This window comes from Hemiscyllium ocellatum, chromosome 31 (assembly GCF_020745735.1).
Source record: "Hemiscyllium ocellatum isolate sHemOce1 chromosome 31, sHemOce1.pat.X.cur, whole genome shotgun sequence".
Classification (NCBI taxonomy): Eukaryota; Metazoa; Chordata; class Chondrichthyes; order Orectolobiformes; family Hemiscylliidae; genus Hemiscyllium; species Hemiscyllium ocellatum.
In genome coordinates, this window is record NC_083431.1 from 54,941,712 (window position 1) to 54,948,088 (window position 6,377).

Here is a 6,377-nt window from a genome sequence, read left to right on the forward strand (position 1 = left end):
CTCCAGCTAAGGGCAGAACTGTGCCTTTTCTGTTAGGAAGTTCACAATCTGCATTTGGTTGTGAATTTAGTCGGTATGGTTGGTAAATTGGCAGATGATACCAACATTGGTGGTGGAGTGGACAGTGAAGATTACCTCAGGGTACACGGGACTTTGATCAGACGGGTTAATAGGCAGAGGGGTGGCAGATACAGCATATGTGCAGTTAATGGTTGGTCCCTGGGGAGCACCACCAAGCAAAACTGTGGAGGTGCCAATGTTGGACTGGGGTGGACAAAGTTAAAAATCACACACCACCACCAGGTTATAGCCCAATCATTGGATTATAACCTGGTGTTGTCTGATTTTCAACTTTGACCAAACAAAGATAGGGGTGTAGGTGCATTGTGGGGGGAGGGGGTGGCACCGCTGCCTCTCAGTGCATGGTTCGATTCCAGCCTTGGGTGACTGTGTGGAGTGGTCTGGTTTCCTCCTACAGTCCAAAGATGTGCAGATTAGATGAGTTGGCCATGCTAAATTGCCTGTCGGGCTCAGGAATGCATAGGTTAGATGCATTAGTCAGGGAAACAAAGAGTTAAGAGGGAAGAGGAAAAGTCTGGTTGGGATTTTTTTCTGAGGATTGGTGTGACTTGGGCCAAATGGCCTGTTTCCACAGTGTAGAGATTCTATGAATTCTATGAGTTATAGGTACACAGAGTAGTGAAGAAGACATTTGGCACACTTGCCTTCATTGGTCAGAACATTGAGTATAGATATTGGAATTGAAAAATGTGATGCTGGAAAAACACAGCAGGCCAGGCAGCATCTGAGGAACAGGAGAATTGACGTTTCGGGCATAAGCCCTTCTTCAGGAATTCCTGAAGAAAGGCTTATGCCCGAAACGTCGATTCTCCTATTCCTCGGATGCTGCCTGGCCTGCAGTGTTTTTCCAGCATCACATTTTTCAACTCTGGTCTCCAGCATCTGCAGTCCTCACTTTCTCCTATAGATATTAGAATGTCATGTTGTGGCTGTGCAGGACATTGGTGAGATCACATTTAGAATACTGCATGCAATTCTGGTTTCTGACATTCTGCTAAAAGCTGGGTTCTCTTCCTGCTGCTAGAATTGTATTTGAGACAATCTATTTTACTGAATTTGCTTTTGCTAAGGGTGTGCTCATGGGATGTTACTACTGTATATTGGAACAGTTAATTAATTAATATATATTATTTTGTTAAGCATATATTGCATCCACAGTTCTTTTGGCTTTAATTGTACTACTAACAAAGGCAGCATCTCTATAATACTGCAAGCAAGCATGAGTGTTGAGTATTGTGCTGAAGTGGGATTTGAACCTATAAAATCAGGCAAAAAAGCTACTCCCTGAGCTGTTGCTGACTCTCTGTCAAGAAATACTTCAGGACATGTGGTGGAGGGTTGTTTTTCAGACTGGAGGCCTGTGACCATTGGAGTGCCACAAGGATTGGTGCTGGGTTCTCTACTTTTTGTCATTTATATAAATGATTTGGATACGAGCATAAGAGGTACAGTTAGTAAGTTTGCAGATGATACCAAAATTGGAGGTGCAGTGGACAGCGAAGAGGGTTACCTCAGATTACAACAGGATCTTGACCAGATGGGGCAAATGGGCTGAGAAGTGGCAGATGGAGTTTAATTCAGATAAATGTGAGGTGCTGCATTTTGGGAAAGCAAATCTTAGCAGGACTTATACACTTAATGGTAAGGTCCTAGGGAGCAACGCTGAACAAAGAGACCTTGGAGTGCAGGTTCTTAGTTCCTTGAAAGTGGAGTCGCAGGTAGATAGGATAGTGAAGGCGGTGTTTGGTACGCTCTCCTTTATTGGTCAGAGTATTGAGTACAGGAGTTGGGAGATCATGTTGCAGCTGTACAGGACATTGGTTAGGCCACTGTAGGAATACTGCGTGCAATTCTGGTCTCCTTCCTATCGGAAAGATGTTGTGAAACTTGAAAGGGTTCAGAAAAGACTCACAAGGATGTTGCCATGGTTGGAGGATTTGAGCTATAGGGAGAGGCTGGACAGGCTAGGGCTTTTTTCTCCGGAGCATTGGAGGCTGAGGGGAGACCTTACAGAGGTTTACAAAATTATGAGGTGCATGAATAGGGTAAATTGGCAAAGTCTTTTCCCTGGGGTCGGGGAGTCCAGAACTAGAAGGCATAGGTTTAGGCTGAGAGGGGAAAGATATAAAAAGAGACCTAAGACGCAACTTTTTCATGCAGAGGGTGGTACGTCTATAGAATGAGCTACCAGAGGAAGTGGTGGAGGCTGGTATAACTGCAACATTTAAGAGGCATTTGGATGGGTATATGAATAGGAAGGTTTTGGAGGGATATGGGCCGGGTGCTGGCAGGTGGGACTAGATTGGGTTGGGATATCTGGTCGACATGGAAAGGTTGGACCAAGGGGTCTGTTTCTATGCTGTAGATCTCTATGACGTAGCTACCTTGGTCAGCGATGGTGTTCCTGAGCCACAGTTGATGAAATGATCAAAGTCACACACCCAAAGTATTTTCTGTGCCCTTATTGGCCTCAAGTCTTATTTCAAGTGGTATTCAGCAGAGGAAATTCCTCTGCCAAGGGAGGGCTGACAAATGCATTCTTGATGCCTTTCAGTACTGGCATTGACAGGGCTGCTAACATCCTGGGAACGAAACTGAAAATCAGCAAGCTTCCTTTTTCACGCTTTATCTGATGCTATGAGTGTCCATAAGGTCTACAGTATACACATATGCTGCATCATTTGTGGGAGTTAGGGATATGGATCTGCTTCCAATTATATAAAATGACAGTGGATGTCAGGAATGTCGCATCCGAATGAATCCCAGAGCAGGCTTGAGTTGCTCTTCTAGAACATCCACATTCTGTCAACAGAAAAGTTTCCAATGGCCTGCTACTTTAACACACTAGAGTCTATATATAGTGGTGCTGGAAAAGCACAGCCGGTCAAGCAGCATCCAAGGAGCAGGAGAATCGAAATTTTGGGCAAGATCGTCAGAAACCTGATGAAGGATTCTTGCCCAAAACGTCAATTCTCCTATCCCTCAGATGTGACCTGACCTGGAAGAACAGCATCTCATTTCCCACTGCGAACCCTGCAGCCTTCTAGACTCAATATCGAGATCAGTAACCTTAGGACTTGAGCTCTCCCAAGGCCCTAGCCCAACCCCCACACATCAAGCCTTGTTATCACATCGTCTGCTATTACACACAACCCATTGTTAGCCACTTTGGATGCTGCCTGAACTGCTGTGCTCTTCCAGCACCACTAATCCAGAATCTGATTTCCAGCATCTGCAGTCATTGTTTTTACCCCATTGTTAGCCACGAACAGTTCCCATTAATAGCTACTCACCATCCTAGTTGGATCGTTATCCACTCCTTTGTCTGTCCAACTGTTCTTCTCTCCCTTTGGACTCTATACCACCTAGCATTTACTTCTTACACCCTTCTCCCACCTCTACCCTATAAACTGCATATAAATTGATATTTTCCAACCTACCATCAGATCTGAAGAAGGGCCATTTGACCCGAAACGTTAACTCTTGATTTCTCGTCACAGATGCTACCAGAACCTGCGGAGTTTTTCCAGCAATTTTTGTTTTTGTTTCTGATTTACAGCATCTGCAAATCTTTTGGTATTTATTTTGACAGTACAAAATGAAACAAAAGTATTAGTTTAACTGCAACTCTATCAAAATGCTTAATAAAATAATATATACTAATCTTCTTGTCAACTCTTCAAAAAACTCAATCAAGTTGGTGAGATGATTCCCCACATTAGAGCCATGTTGATTACTCCTAATGCAAGTAAATTCTGTTTCTCAGAACACCCTCCAACAACTTACCACTGAGTAAGGCTCAGCGGTCTGTAATTCACCCATTTTCTCTATACAGACATTTTGATTCTGGCTGATAGAGCTTCTTGAGAATAATGATAGATCAGATAAATATGCCAGATTACTCAGACCCCTTGGCATCATGGTAGCCCACAACACACTAAAACAGCAGCTAATAAACTTGAAAGACCCTAAACAGTCAACAAAAAAATCTAATGTTATTTACAAAGTACCTTGCAAGACTGCAATAAACACTACATTGGACAAACTGGCAGAAAACTAGCCACCAGGATACATGAACATCAACTAGCCACAAAAGGACATGACCCTCTCTCACTAGTATCCTTACATACAGAGGAGGAAGGACACCACTTCGACTGGGACAACACATCCATCCTAAGACAAGCCAAACAGCAATACACACTAGAATTCCTAGAAACATGGCATTCCAACTGGAGTTCAACCCCATCTACCACCCCCGAGAGGGGAAAAAACAGGAAATGATGTCACCACAGGAAGTGACATCACCAACCCAAAGAAACCCAAACATATAAATAGAAAATAGGAATTATCAACAGTGCTTTGCCCAGACAGCAAGGTAGATGTTACCTAGTAGGGTGATGAAGCATCTGAAAGTGAACCTTCCAGCTCAGCGAGCAAACCTACATCTAGAACCTCAAACTGAGCTACAAATCTTCTCAAAACTCGATCAGTTACAACAGCTGGTGCCAGAATACTAGGTGGAGAATATTAGGATAATTTAAAATGAGATGCATATGCGGCAACAAAGGGGCATCCATATATGGGGTATGTTTGACACCAATTTACTTGTGCTTATACTTTTGTGTCCATAGCACCTGAATGCATTTGACCCACTGCTAAGTGGTTTCAATATGGAAATCTCCTGGATTTGATTTACTGCCCATGTACTAGTATTTGTGCAATTGATTGTGATATTGGAGCCATAGAGTTAAGATTAGAGTGGTGCTGGGAAAGCACAACAGGTCAGGCAGCATCTAAGGAGCAGAAAATTGACGTTTCAGGCAAAAGCCCCTCATCGTGCCATTGGTTGCAAATCCTATCAGATTGACTATCGGAAAGATGTTGTGAAACTTGAAAGGATTCAGATAAGATTTACAAGGAGGTTGCTAGGGTTGGAGGATTTGAACTATAGGGAGAGGTTGAATAGGCTCGGGCTGTTTTCCCTGGAGCATCAGAGGCTGAGGGGTGACCTTATTGAGGTTTATAAAATCATGTGGGACATGGATAGGATAAATAGACAAAGTATTTTCCCTGGGATGGGGGCATCCAGAACTAGAGGGCATTGGTTTAGGGTGAGAAGAGAAAGATATAAAAGAGACCTAAGAGGCAACTTTTTCACTCAGAGGGTGGTTCGTGTGTGGAATGAGTTGCCAGAGGAAGTGGTGGAGGCTGGTACAATTGCAACATTTAAAAAGCATCTGGATAGGTATATGAATAGGAAGGGTTTGGAGGGATATGGGCCAGGTGCTGGCAGGTAGGACTAGATTAGGTTGGGATATCTGGTCGGCATGGACGAGTTTAACTGAAGAGTCTGTTTCCGTGCTGTACGTGAATGGATCGGTTGGAGAGACAAGTAGAGGCAATGGGGAACTTACAGAGCAAGGGAATGTGATGGATGACCGTTATAGGAAGGGGGGGAAAGTCTCAGATACAGTCACATAGATGGGTTAACTCCAGGAAAGGTAAGAGAGGTAGGCAGTTAATGCAGGAATCTTCTGTGGCTATCCCCATTTCAAACAAGTATGCTGTTTGGAAAATGTAAGGGGTGATGGATTCTCAGGGGAACGTAGCACGAACAGCTGGGTTTCTGGTATTGAGACTGACTCTAATGCAACAAAGTTTATGCCAGGTTCCAAGAGATCAGTTGTGTTAGGGACTATTTAGTTCAAGGTACAGATGAATGTTTCTGTGGCCAGCAGCAAAAAATCAGAATGGTGTGTGGCTTCCCTTGTGACAGAATCAAGGATGTCTCAGAGAGGGTGCAGAATGTTCTCAAGGGGGAGAGGGGTCAGCAGGAGGTCATTGTCCACATTGAAACCAACAACATAAGAAGGGAAAAGGTTGAGATTCTGAAGGGAGATTACAGAGAGTTAGGCAGGAATTTTTAAAAGGAGGTCCTCAAGAGTAGTAATATCTGGATTAATCCCGGTGCTACGAGTTAGTGAGGGCAGGAATAGGAGGATAGAGCAGATGAATATATGGCTGAGGAGCTGGTGTATGGAACAAGGATTCACATTTTTGGATCATAAGAAGCTCTTTTGGGGTAGAAGTGACCTGTACAAGAAGGACAGATAGCATCTAAATTGGAAGGGGACTAATATACTGGTAGGGAGATTTGCTGGAGCTGCTCGGGAGGATTTAAACAAGTAAGGTGGCGGGGGGAGGAGGCGGGGTGGTGGTAGTGCTGGGACCCCAAGGAGCTAGTGAGGAAAGAGATCAATCTGAGACTGGTACAGTTGCGAACAAAGGTGAGTCAA